The sequence below is a fragment of the Bactrocera latifrons genome, unplaced genomic scaffold (genome assembly GCF_001853355.1).
Source record: "Bactrocera latifrons isolate USDA-ARS-PBARC rearing strain unplaced genomic scaffold, ASM185335v1 scaffold_345, whole genome shotgun sequence".
Lineage (NCBI taxonomy): Eukaryota > Metazoa > Arthropoda > Insecta > Diptera > Tephritidae > Bactrocera > Bactrocera latifrons.
Genome location: NW_017536985.1, coordinates 18,828 through 33,574, shown reverse-complemented (window position 1 = coordinate 33,574; position 14,747 = coordinate 18,828). Strand labels below are relative to the sequence as shown.

The following is a 14,747-nucleotide window of genomic DNA, read 5'->3' as shown; positions in this document are numbered from 1 at the left end:
AATTAATTTAATAATTTTTTTAAATAATTTTTAATTAATAATTTTTAAAAAAACTGATTTTGGTCTAAAAAAATTTTACTTTAAATATATATTCAAACTTAACCTTTCTTAGTTTTTTCAATTTCAATAGAAAACAATTTAATGCCAAAGATAATAAACTTTGTCCCAATGCTATATGACGTTCAGTTTTTTTTCCATCATGCCAGCCAATTAAGAAAAATCGTAAAAATTAAAAAAGAATTTAACACCCAAATGTGTCTTTATTCATTAAATAAATCTCTTAAAATATTTCTAATATCTCTAAATATTTTAATAGGATTGCTTCCAAATGTATTCATTTGCAAGTTTTGTCACATTAGTAAACAGCTGGTTCGAAATTGGTTTTGCGTATGTTCGAAAAGACAAAAATCCAATCAGACTCTGTGACACCATTGAAAATCAGAATTGGTTTGCAATTCTGACAGCTAAGCAATTCTGTCTTCAATTCCACAATTCGAATATCAAAGAATTCGTATCCAAAAAAATGTTCGGTGATGTTTAAATATAACATATAACTAGGGTTTATAGGGAAATTTCGTTTTAATCAATTATTTCTTTCCCTCGCAAAAAAAAAATCAAAAAAATCGATTTTTAAGCCTCTAAGCAGGCTTATCCGCATTTTTTTCCATGTTTTCTTCTATAGAAATAAAGATATATCAATTCGTAACAATAAAACAACTTGCTTTATTAACTTACATTTCAAATCTGTGTGCGACTATCTTCTTCCGAAACCGATATAAATTCTGTTTCGAATATCAAACCAATAATGTCTGAATTCATGACACCTACTGCTTTTTTTTTTTTTGATCGGATTCAATTCTGATTCCGATAACTATCAGATTCCACAACACTTACCACACAAATAAAACTTAGTGAAAGAGTAGTATTTGTCAAGTCACCCTTTTGCTTAGTCTACAAGAAAAAAATTACTAATTAATTTTGACATTGTATATGAATGGTTTAATATACATACATATATGATGTCGAAATATTAAAATTTTGTTTATGATTCATAATGACTTTTTTAGTCAGGCAGTAACTATTATTTGAACTATTTAAATTTATAGACAGCCTTGGTTTTTAGGAACCATTTTGCCCACTGGTTTCAGAGGGGGTTTTGATTGTTTACTTTTCAGGAAACTTTCATATTCCTCTGCCGTTTTATTTCCTCTTCATCCACTGAAGTGCGGGAGTCTGGTTTGTGCCAATCTTACCCACAATAATAACATCCCGGATTTTGCTCACTTGATAAGAGACTGTTTCCTTTTCGTACGCTGATTTACTCCCTTAGCAGTCAGTTCCATATTTCCATAGTTATCCTTAGTGTACGACTACTTTGCTTGGCACCCGTTATGTTAACTGCACAAGATATTTGTATCCTAATTGGTTGTATTAATTCTGTATCTACGAGTCAGCTGGTAGGGATTATTCACTCGTCCTAGAGAAAGCATTAGAATACTTCCGAAATTATGAGGTATCCTTCTTAGTTCCCATTTGTGTTGTGGCCATTACTATTACTTATTACATAAGCCCCTTCGCCACAGCAGGGTGACCAACGCTGAAAGAGCGATCTACTATTCTTAGAAAATATTTGTTAGCGTAAAATTAAAGTTTCGAAGCATTTTGATCCTAATCAGTCATTTATTTAAAATCTTCTCAACAATTTAGCCATCGTAATCTGCTCCAGACCAAAGTTTTAATTATTTAAGCTGCATTTTAAATAACTTCAGTCAGTAAATCAGTAAGGTTCCTTCATCGCATTTACTATAAAAGCGCTGCATTTCCACTAGGTGCACCTGGTGCTCCCTTCAGGGGCAGATCCTTGGGGGACAAAATTAAAAATATTATATAAGCCTTTTTTAGGTCACAATGTATTTTTCGAAGCAGTGAGATAGACTTGAGAAACTCTCTAATAATAGTTATCGTAAAGTTTGATTTATTTTAAGTTTGCTACCTCTTTTATCGTATAGTTTCACGATGCGTTTGTTCATTACCGCTAAACGAAGTGCTTGCTTACCTTTCGCAAATGTGCAGGTAATTCGACCAAAATTCCCAAGCCAGCCGGATCTTTGATGACAAGGGTTGACATTTCGCCGATCTAACTATGTTTGGATCGGTAAGTAACATTTCAACACTGGTAGCATTATGCTGCAAACACAAAGGAGGCGAAAGACTTCAAGTGACATCTGTCATATGTCGTTCTTATGTACACAGTTATCTAATCGTGCAGCTGTCTAAGTAACTGTGTTCATAAGAGCGTGTGTATTTTAATATTAAACAGTAACCTAACATCAATTATCGGTACATATTCAATGGTATTTTTTGAGTATATGGCCAAAATTTTACAAAAATACGAAAAATTTTCTTGTAAAATTCGACAAACATTATTGTGGTCACACTGGTTTACAGATCGCGCTAATTTTTGGCATCATAATTAAGGACAATTATTCCAAGTAAATCCATAGACCAAGACGTTTATTTCGAGGTGAGCATTCTAAATAAAGGAGAATTAAACAGAGGGCTCCGCAGTGTGGTATACTCTCCCAGCTACTGTTCAATTATTATATTTCGAAACTCCCACCAGGAGAACTGATTTCATGTGTTTAAATGTGAATGTCTATCTCTTTACTTCTCCCGAACTTTCCCGCTTCTTCACTGCTGGGAACATAAATTCTTCTTCTCTTAATTGATGTAGACACCGCTTACGCGATTATAGCCGAGGTAACAACAACGCGCCAGTCGTTTCTTCTTTTCGCTACGGGGCGCCAAGTGGATATTCCAAGCGTAACCAGGTCCTTCTCCACCTGGTCCTTCCAACCGAGTGGAGGTCTTCCTCTTCCTCTGCTTCCCCCTGTGGGTACAGCGTTCAATACTTTCAGAGCTGAATTGTTTTCGTCCATTCGGACAACATGACCTAGCCAACGTAGCCACTGTCTTTAATTCGCTGAACTATGTCAATGTCATCATATATCTCATACAGCTCATCATTCCATCGAATGCGACATTCGCCGTGGCCAACGTGCAAGGACCATAAATCTTTCACAGAACTTTTCTCTCGAAAACTCGCAATGTCGACTCATCAGTTGTTGTCATCGTCCAAGGCTCTGCATCATATGGCAGGGCAGGAACTATGAGTGACTTATAGAGTTTGATTTTTGTTCGTCGAGGGAGGACTTTGCTTCTCAATTGCCTACTCAGTCCGAAGTAGCACCTGTTGGCAAGAGTTATTCTGCGCTGGACGTCCAGGTAGTGTTGGTGGTTCCATGATAAGCGAAATTATCTACGACTTCAAAGTTATGATGGTCAACAGTGTAGTGGGAGCCTAGTCCCTAATGTGATGACTGTTTGTTTGATGATAGGAGATATTTCGTCTTGCCTTCGTTTACTGCCACGGTTCCTTATCCAGTCTGGAGAAAGCAGAACTAACGACTGATAGCAATATCATCAGCATACACCATACTCTTATAGAAGACCTGCTCGATTAAATTCTGCAACTCGAATTATTTTCTCCAAGACCAGATTGAAGAAGTCAGACGATAGGGAGTCGCCTTGTCTGAAACCTCGTTTGGTATAGAACGGATCGGAGAGTTCTTTCCCGATCCTGACGAAGCTTTTAGTATTTGCTCAACCTCAGTTTGAGCAGCCGTATTAGTTTTAGAGGGATATCAAATTCAGACATCGCGGCATAAAGGTAGCTCCCTTTCGTGCTGTCGAAAGCAGCTTTGAAATCGACGAACAGGTTGTGTGTGTCGATTCTCCTTTCACGGGCCGTTTTCAAGATTTGGCGCATGTTGAATATCTGTTCGGTTGTGGATTTGCTAGGTTTAAAGCCACACTGATGAGATCCAATAAGTTTGTTGACGGTGGGCTTTAATCTTTCACACAATACGCTTGATAGAACCTTATATGCAATGTTGAGGTGGCTTATCCCACGGAAGTTGGCGCAGATTGTAGGGTCTCCTATTTTTATGGATTGGGCAGAGCACACTTAAATTCCAATCGTTGGCCATGGTTTCGTCCGACCATATTTTACAAAGAAGCTGATGCATGCTCCTTATCAGTTCTTCGCCGCCGTATTTGAATAGCTCGGCCGGCAATCCACCGGCTGTCGCCGCTTTGTTGTTCTTCAGGCGGTTAATTGCTATTCAAATTTCTTCATGGTCGGGCAATGGAATCGGGTTCGCCTTCTCCTGCTGGAGAAGTGTTACCTTCATAATTTAAGTATGCTTTGGGCATTGGTTACTAGATCACCTTTGGGGGTTCTACAAGAGTATGCTATGGTCTTGAAACCTTCTGTAAGCCGCCGCATTTTTTTGTAGAATTTTCGAGTATTACCCCTGTCGCCCAGCTTATCGACCTCTTCACGCATTTCGGCCTCTTTCTTTCTCTGTCTGCAGATGCGTTTCGTTTCCCTCTTCAATCCTCAGTATCTGAATCTATCCCTCACGTGTTATGGTCGATCGTAACTTTGCGAGGTAGGCAGCATGTTTTCTCTCCGCTGCGACACGGCGCTCCATTTGCATTTTCCGAAAACCAATGGTTTCGGTAGCAGCTGGGCGTAAGGATTTTGAAATGCCGTCCTACAATTCCCTGATACCGAGTTGTTGACGAGTGCTCTGAGAGAGCAGGAGTGCAAGCCGAGTAGAAAATCGTTTCACTGTCTGTTAAGATTGCAGCTTCTCGATGTCGAACCTTCCTCGCGTTTGTTGACGTGCGCTTCTTGCTGCACAGAGGCCAGTGCGAATCTTGGCTGCAACAAGATAGTGGTCCGAGTCGATGTCTTCTGTCTATCACAACATGATCGACTGGTTGGTGGCTTTTCGATCCGGAGACAGCCAGGTAGCTTGATGTATTTTCTTGTGCTGGAATCTAGTACCATAGACAACCATATTTTGGGCCCCGACGAAGTCAATCAGCCTAACCCATTTGGGGATGTTTCGTCGTGGAGGCCGAATTTACCTACCGTAGTGCCAAAGATACCTTCTTTGCCCACCCTGGCGTTAAAGTCGCCAAGTACAAATTTGTCATAGTGCTGGGGGCAGCTCTCATAGGCGTGCTCCAAGCGCTTATAGAAGACATCTTTGGTCACATTGCCCTTCTCTTGAATCGGGGCTATTCTGAGGTTGTTTATAATTTTTCATTGGTAGTGTTTTTATACGTGGCGGGTCCCAAACCCAGCGCACAATCCTATGTAGGGTTTTAATTAAGGCACGCGAATATAGTATAATACGAATTTGAATTCCATTGAAATCAATATACCGTTAATACAGAAGTGACCAAACCAACATTTTTTCGATATTACTAATGTATTACTCCATTGTTAAAATATATAGTATAACCTTAATTGAGCGTGGCCCTAAGGATCAACCCCACTACCCCACCAATCCCCTTTTCACATTTATTAATACTTGCAACCATCGATCCGTAACGAGTCCTATGTAAAGTAACCCAAATGTATATAAGACCTACCATTTTGATTCGTTGGGTTATTACTGTTGTAACGGCAGAATTCTGGCGAGTTGACAGTCCTTGGCCGGATAAAAATCCGGGTCCGTTCCGGTTTTCGTAGACTCGACTGTCGTGGAAACGGTTTGGGTTATTACTGTCTTCCTTTTGTGCTTATTTTCTCTAAGCTATTTTATTTATTAATTTGTACATAAAATTCATAATTTATCATTAATTCAATTAAATATCTTTCAAAGATGTGTGTGTTAAATTGGTTAAATTTTTTGCAAGCAGTGCAACAAAAACTTCAAAAGAAGAGAGCCATTGTTTGAGCAAATGTGAAAATTTGCGTTTTTTGCTTACTTATACATATCTAAAAAACAAATTAGCATTTAACAATAAATTTATATTTAAACCAAAGTTTAATTCATTGGCTATCCGTGCTATATACATTTAAAAAAATCCGTGCACGCATTTAAGGGGAATAAGTAGTGAAAAGGAGATACTGAAACGAACCCAACCCAAGGTTTGTGTTAGGGTTGTCGAAAAAATATCGATACATCGATATATCGATAAAATTTTTTCAATTTAACAATATTTTTTAGCGATATTTATTGTTTCGATATATCGAGGTATCGATATAATATTACAATTATTGAAAAGGTATAAAAACGATATTTTTATGATCAAAAAATTCTAAATCCTTTTTTATACTAACTGTTTAATCCAAACAAATACTCCTCTGCATTACTCCCACAAATTACATAAAGTAATAGAAGCGTAATGCAGAGGAATATCAACCGCCCCAACTTCACTCAACAGGCGAAAGAGGAGAAAAAGAAAACATCTTTTCCCGCGTTTTTTATAAAAGGATTGTGGCCACACTGTTCGTCAATTATTCTTAGAAATTCACAGTTTCAACTGAATACTTTATTCGTAGTTTCTAGAAGCGTCACTTATTGTTCAGAGCACGGTAGAGAAGGTTCAGAGTCTGAATTGATTTAGCAGCTAAATTCTTCACAGTATTGTCGAATCGTCGTTGAGTGTTGGTGTCGCGTGTACGCGTTGTTGGCGTAAATTTAATAAAAACTGTATATTAATAAAAATATAAGCAGTGCATTAAAAACATAAAATTGAATCGTCGTTGAGTGTTGGTGTCGCGTGTACGTTCCAGTCATGTCTAGTGTTGTATGGAACTTTTTCAAAAAAATAGACAGACAAAACGTTTCTTGTAATGTGTGTGGAAAAAATTATAAAACCAGTGGCAATACAACGAATTTATCTACACACCTAAAAAATAAGCATCACCATGCGTTTTTGCAACTTAAAAATAAAAACGCAAAGTCAAGCAAAGTGAATATTACACCAAGAACCAGTTCACCCGTTGCGGTTACTAGTTGAATTAAGTCCCGTTAGTAATAAACCTGCTGAGATAGAAAATAACCTCATGTAATTGTCTGAATCTGCGATTTACGATGATACTGGTGTAAGTATTTTATTTGTGTAAGTTTGTAGCTTTAGAATCTAAATATTTGTTCTTGTTCATAGCCAATAACTAGTCACCTAATAATGTGTAATTTCATTTTAGTGTTTTCACTTAGCCTTAATACTATTTATGACGACAAGTGTAATGAACTATATACAAAATGTCCAATATTTTTTTTCAGACTGAAATCTCCAAAGGTAGTCAGAGTAAAGACTTGTGGAAACAGATTACACTCATAGATGTGTTTGAAAGAATTTCAGGCTATGAAGGTATTTTTTATTGATATCAGATTGCTGTATAGTTAACTTTTTAATTCATAAGAATGTTCTAATTTTATTTTTTTTTTTTCAATTTAGCAGAGGGTCATAAAACAAGCCAAACAAATCAAGCTTTGGTCTACATGATTTGCAAAGACAACATGCCTCTATCTTGTGTGGAAAAATCAGGACTGAAACGATTTATGAGCGTCATTTGTCCACGCTATAAGGTTCCATCACGAACTACGGTAAGCGAACTATAATATAAAATTATTATCTTATCCTTTTTATTTTTAAATGTTATTTTATTATTCATTTCTCATAACAGATAACTGGCTTAATGGAACAACGATATGCCACTACCAAAGCCATTGTAAAACAAAAATTAAGTAAAATAAATAATATTGCTTTAACAAGTGATATATTAACTCTCATGAACTCGACACGAAGTTTCATCGTAGTAACAGCGCATTTTCTTAACACAGCAAATAATTGCACTCCTGAATCTGAACATGAGATGGTGACATTGACAGCACGAAGAATGTATCAGGTAAGTAAAGTATTGTTACGAATTTACTCCTTGCTAGTTTTACTTTACTAGATTCGTATCTCTGGACTGACAAATAAAACCAAAAGCCGTTTAATTCACTTCAACAAAATCTTTTTATTTTACAACTCGTCTACACTATATCAGTTTACTCTTAGCACTGTTTGATTACGTTGGCGCTGCCACGGCTTATATAGCCACGCACTCCTCGCTAATGCCGACGTGCCCTTCTAGAATATTGCGTCTGCAAATTTCAAGAACATAACGCTATACGGCGCCAGACGCAACTATTGCTTAGACACGCAGACAGCCGCGGCGCCAGACTCAGCAATTGTTTAAGTAGACAAGCTGACAGCCGCGGCGCCAGAAGTCTACAACAAGTCAAATGCTATTCCATATACCTATAGCTATTGTTCATAATAAGGGATGCATATAGCAATACAAATACAACTTAATACTACTTTTGTAACAGTATAAAATAAATGCATCAAAAAAAAAAAATAGTTATAAAAAATTTCATAAAGTGGACTAATATTGGTCTTCTTTCCTGTAGGCACACACTGCTGATTATATAAAAGAATGCTTTCAAAATATTACCGACGAGTTTTCAATAGAAAAGGGTTGCATCTTATCAATTACCACTGATGGTGGTGCTAACATGGTTGCTGCAGTGAAGAAATTTTTGGAAGATGGAAAAGAATTCCTTGCATGGCACATTTGTTGAATTTAATAGTGGATGGCGCAACAAGAGATAATGCACCAGTTCTTCAAATTGCAAATCGGGTCAAAGCCATTGTAACGTATTTCAAACAATCAGTGAATGCAATGGATGATTTGCGAGCAGAACAAAAGGGACAAAAGAAAGAGGGAGAAGAATTAACACTTATACAATCAGTAAGCACCAGGTGGAATTCTTGTCTTGATATGTTGGAAAGATTCAATACATTATCAGCTATTGTGGTTAAGATTTTGGCAACCAGGCGGAACGCACGTGATATGATAACTTCTTCAGAGTTAGATGTCATACGAGATCTAATAATATTGCTTACCCCATTTAAGCAAGCTACTGAAGAAATTAGCGGCGATCAGTACGTGACTTCAAGTTTGGTGATTCCCATTGCAAACTTACTTCAGAGAGGCCTTGAACAAGTAAAACCTTTCACCGAATTTGGTATTGCTGTTCAGAAGAGTTTGCTAAATTTAGTTATTGCAAAACTAGAACCACTAGAGCGACATTTACATCTGGCCGAAGCAACAATTTTAGACCCACGCTTTAAGCGTATTCATTTTAGTTCAGCGCTAGCTGTTTCCACTGCAATAACCGAACTGTCAAAAGAAATACGTTTAGAACATAGGCGTAGAGGACAACTTTCGCCTGAACTCAGAACCACTCGCACTATCATAATTCCAAATTCCGAAAAATCTTCGCCGTCGTTGTGGTCCGGACATGAAAAAATTATGATAGATATTGCTGCAGCTTCAGCAAACTCTTTACTCTCAACTTCAACCAGTGATGGTATGCCTAGCGAACTAAAGCAATATCTAGATCAGCCTATAATACCCAGAAAAGAGAATCCAACAAAATTCTGGTTTGATTGTCGTCATTTTACTCCAGTCCTTTCCGACATAGCTCTAAAGTATTTGATATCGCCTGCGTCCTCGGTTTCCTCGGAGAGAGTGGCATCTGCTGTGAATCTCGCAGTACCCAATAACAGAAGTCGGCTTACAGCCGAGCACGTAAATCAAAGAGTTTTTTTTAATGTCTGTATCAGATAAATATTGGTTTGATTAATAAATAATTCACGTTTTAATTGTTGTTCTTGATTTACTAAAAATTATGTCTATTGGTTAGTATTTATCTAGTAAGGTAAGATGATTAAAGTAGATTAGGCCAAATATTTTTTTTTCATATCATACCGATATATCGATGTTTTTAAATAAAAATATCTATGTCGATATTGATATATTCAAAAATAGCCGATACAATATATATCGATACTTTATTCCCTTTCCGACATCCCTAGTTTGTGTCACTTCAATTTCAATTGATAATATTGCCTTAACATGTTCTAGAGAGCAGGTAGGTCACAGTATATACAGTAGACAACCTTTTCGTGGTAGCTTTCTGAGGGGTGAATAGCGGCCATCTTGGATTTTCAGAGGTAGCAACGCAGTGCTGTATATATTAAGGTAGTAAATACTTAGCAAATTTATTCTATTAAATAACAAAAACTGTAAATACTGTTGCTAAATATAAAAGGAAATTATTTATTAATGCCATATATTTATTAATATTTGATTTAAACGTCATAGTTTGTCATGTTTCGCCCATTAAAATATCATTTACTGATAGTCAGATATTCCTTATATAGTAAGTTCTCATTAATAAAATGCAGCCTTGTTTTTAGATATCTCGGTGGTGAGTTTTCTTCTGAATGTATTAGTTTACAATTAAGAGACAGAAAACATAAAACGGTTTGTATTCGTAACTTTTTGAAATATTATTACCAATAATTTTAATCTAGAAATAAGAAGATATTGAGGCGTTTGAAGCTGGATTTTTAATACATCGTTCTAATTTTCATCCGTATACTATTTACGATATTACTGAACTGAACGGTACAATATCTATTTCTTTATAAGTATGTGAAAGCATATAAATGTATACATATAATTATTTTCAGATTATTGAATGTATTGGCATATGTATTTCTCATATACTCTTTATTCTAACGAAATTAAACGAATTTTATTAACATTACAAATATTTTTAATAATTTATTTTTGAATCTTTAAGTTTTGCATTTTCCATACCACCCCTGAGGTTTGCAATAATGTGCGTTACCGGTTTTTTTTAGGTGTTCGGTTCCTTACACTTATATGGGTTTTAATATAAACTTTATTAATAGCACTAATATGTATTCTTATTAAAAACTTCAACATATCTTTCTGTTTAAACTCAATTTCCAATTGATGTTTTCCTATAACGGCTAACGAATTGTCAATTTGTATACATATGTCAAACGACAAATTACCACCCAGGATTGTATCCTACTGCATGCAAAAATTTAGAAATACTTGAAGCGTGTTTAAAAATTGCCCAAAAAAGAGCAACTGATTTAACATTAAATAACAAGTAATATCCCAATAAAATTTAACAGATATTCAAAGTAATTCAAAATAATCACTTAAATAAACTTTAAAATTTATATGCTGCTCAAATGCTAACATAACACCCTGAAAACCATGAAAGTAGCAAAAAAAGTGTTACACAACACCCTAAGATTTTCTAGAGTTGAGTATATGTATGTAAACAAAGCAAAGGTTTATTACTGTATATACTGAGAGGTAGGTTTCGATTGGAATAATTGCTCTCTCCACTACTCGCATTGCCGTAACGATAGCTACTCGTTTCATAGATAGACATACTATACTTTAAAACGTCGTAAAACGTGATGTTGTTTACGAGCAATTTTTCTGGCAATACCATAGCTGGCTGGCGTCGCATAATTCAAATGTATGTACAAGTTTGCAGTTGATCAATATTAAGTAAAAAGACAAAAGTTCGAGTAAATTGTTTCAACTGATTTTATCTTTCCCCCGTTGGAGACAATGCAGTATCAATAATGGGAAAAATTAAATTAACAGCTGAGGCAAATTTTAAAATGTTGCTTAGCATCACGAACACGTTTTTCTTCGCTCTCATAAATGAATTATATTTTCTGATTTCTTAAAAAATTCTGCTAATATCAAAAAATAAAAATAATACTTCTGTTATTGTTTGCAATTTGTATTAGAACTCGAATATAGAACTATGATATTTGTATATTACATATTATATATAAATGAGTAAAGGAATTCTGTAAATTATTTTATTTAAATAAAACATAAACAAATAAAAAAGAGTTAGCGAATTAATTTTAGGGGATACCCAATTTCTCACACTTTAAGATATACATATTAGGGGTATTTGCTTGCTCCTGAAAGATTGCAGATTGCAAACATACTATACCGAAATATACAAGGGCACGAGAGCACCCATTACATTATCTAGTAACAAATCTTTATAATTTAAGTAGAAATTATAAAATCTATTTAAAACTTACATTCCTCAACGATTTAACGACATAATATGTCTTTATGTAAAAAGACAGCTAAAGCAGGTTGCAATTATATTTATGCGTGACATTGCACGCAAATATACATGGGTCTGACATATTTTACAGCCATTGCAAATAATTTTCTGCGGTGTTTGTTGTTGCGCCAGTGCACCAAGAGGAAATATATGCAATTCTTGCACCGTGCAAGAGCAAACGAATACCTCTATTGTTTTTATACTCTTGCAACCAGTTGCTACGTAGTATTATTTTTGTTCAGCTAACGGTTGTACGTATCACCTAAAACTAATCGAGATAGATTTAGGGCTATATACTATACGAGTATATAAATGGTCATGAATGATCAGGATGACGAGAAAAAGTTGAAATCCGGTTGATTATCTGTCTCTCCATCCGTAAAAATTAAGATATCTTGATGAAACTTGGTATGCAGGTTTCTTAGTACAATAAAAAATACGAGTTCGTAGATGAGCGATAATCCACAAATTTTTGGTTCATTATTATTGTTACGTATGCTCAGAATTATTTTTCACTTTTTAGTTTAATGTGAGAACCCCGAAATTAGTTAAAATATTAACCATGACATGTTCTATTGTTAAACTAAATCGATAATTAGGCAGTATTTAATACTTACTCTGAACCTTTCAGTGACTAATTGTTATATTATTTGCGAACAATTTCTTTTGGCAATTTTATGAATTCTTACTTCTTAATCGAACCATTTCTTCTAATGGGTAAAACACCTGTCAACCTTAAGCAGTTAAGTTGTTCAAGGCGAATACCACCAGCAACAAACAGTCGAGAACTCTGATAATTTCCAGCATGATTAACTGTACAACCTTGCACCTCTTTTGTATATATAGATGTAAGGTTTTTTTTTATTGTTTTTATTATTATTTATTGGGACCAGCTCGCGAAAGTAGTTAACACATGAAAACTCGAAAGTAAGGTTACGCGTGTGGAGAGTGACAAACGGTACTACTTGTGAAATTAAAGCATAACCAAAATACACAAACGCGAAATGCAATAAAAAAGCCTGAAAACAAAAAGTAAGGCAACGGGTGTGAGAACTAATAACAAATACTGTGGTGACGAACGGCTACAACGCAATACTACGTGTAATTTGGTCAAGTATCATCAGAAAAAAGGACAACCCCGGAAAGTCTTATAAAAAAAAACCTATGGAAAGCTGGAAACCACTATTACAAAGAAAAAGAAATTTAATTAAAGGAAAGAAATCGAGTGCTATTATAAAGGAAATAATTTATTTAATTGACATAAAAATAAAAAGTTTAATATAATGCCAGGCACTGCTAAGGAATTGATTGAACAACTAAGCCAGATGAAGTTAGATTATGGACAAACCATACATCCTTCAAACCCTTCCACCCACTCTCTTTAAACCCTCCCACTCCTAACCCCACTCTAATAACAACAATAGTTCGGGAAGTACTCGAACGAATAAATAAGCAGACTATAACTGACTTTACCGAACCCGACCACAGCGTTACACTGAACGCAAACAATATAAAACGAATTAGACACGATCGATTTTCGCTGTTTTTCTAATTTTCAATAATAAACAAAATAACATGTTAATATGTTTTTGTAATAAAAAATTATTTTGTAATTGGTCGGCTAACAACCGCAATGCTTATCGTCTATCCATTTACATTTAAAATATAAAACTGTCAATCAGCTGTTTACGAAAGCTTCAAATTCGCACAGCCGCCATCTGTCACCTACATATTTGGATTTGATTAAGAATAATGATAAAGCCCATAAAGCCTTCTCATACCATCTCGATGGCAAATTTGAACGTTTTTGGTGTATTTAGTCATTGGTTCATCGCTTTTAGTACTTTTTAACAGTACCGTTATATTGGGAATGAACGGGACTTTCATCCGATTTCATTCCGAGTTCTTATACTATTTATGCTGGACAAATTTTTCGGACGCTCGGACAGACCGGCCTTACTTATATACAACCCTATATCGTTCTCGCTTTGTTTTACCTAAGGTGATACATACAACCGTTAGGTAAACAAAATTATAATACTCTGTATTATTTTCTCCTTTGATGTTGGTCGCGCTGCGTTGAATATTCAGTCGGCATAATCCGCTAGCACTATCTGTAAATCGAGCAATCATGAATTGGTATGGCACCACGTTTACTCTAGTGGTTAATGTTTATCCTCAGAACGCCCTTTAATGTGCACCGAAAAAGCTTATGTTGCTGCCAAAGTATTAAAGAATAATGATTTCATCGGTCATCGTTCATAAGAATTTTAGTTGTGCTCATCATCTTTGGAAGTCAGTGTTTGGTGTGCGCTGTGGACAGGTCATTGGTCCATATTCTTACAATCAGAAAGAACGCTATAAAGACATTATTTGGCTACCCCTTCTAGAGGAGCCAGGCGAAAAACTTCTGAGGTGCAGGAAAAACGGAACAAAGCAAGTAGACCAATTCTGGTGGCCATTTGCGATGAGTCCATTCAGGCTCTTAACCCTTTCACTACCATGGGSATCATGCATCCCAAGAGAAATTTAAAAAATCGTCAAAAATACAATTCAAGCTCAATTTAGATAGGAAAAGGTCCCATTGGCAGTTTACAGTATTTTTCGTTCAATATCAGCTGATTTGGTTTCGTTCAATAACTGTACTGCCTTTTATTGCAATTAACCGACAGCAACCTTCAGTGAATGTGCACGTGTTTGCCTATTTGTAAATGTATAAAAGTGTTTCTGTTTACTAAATTAATTTGAGTGAATAAAATAAGTGTTTTTCAATATAATAAGGTGAGTTCGCAACAAAATGTTGTAAATAAATTCGTTTATTTGGGGTTTTGTCCAGTT

General features: G+C 35.5%; 1 long non-coding RNA gene and 1 pseudogene across 1 annotated transcript; one reads left to right on the top strand and one right to left on the bottom strand.

Annotated features, from left to right (window-relative positions):
* Positions 1–837: 837 nt before the first annotated feature.
* Positions 838–2,189, bottom strand: LOC108971480. Its single transcript, XR_001993548.1, has 3 exons — positions 2,057–2,189; positions 1,013–1,860; positions 838–951 (listed from the first exon to the last, which is right to left on the bottom strand). It is a non-coding gene; the product is annotated as an uncharacterized LOC108971480 (long non-coding RNA).
* A 5,020-nt stretch (positions 2,190–7,209) lies between these two features.
* LOC108971476 overlaps positions 7,210–14,747 on the top strand; it is a 10,174-nt pseudogene continuing 2,636 nt past the window's right edge.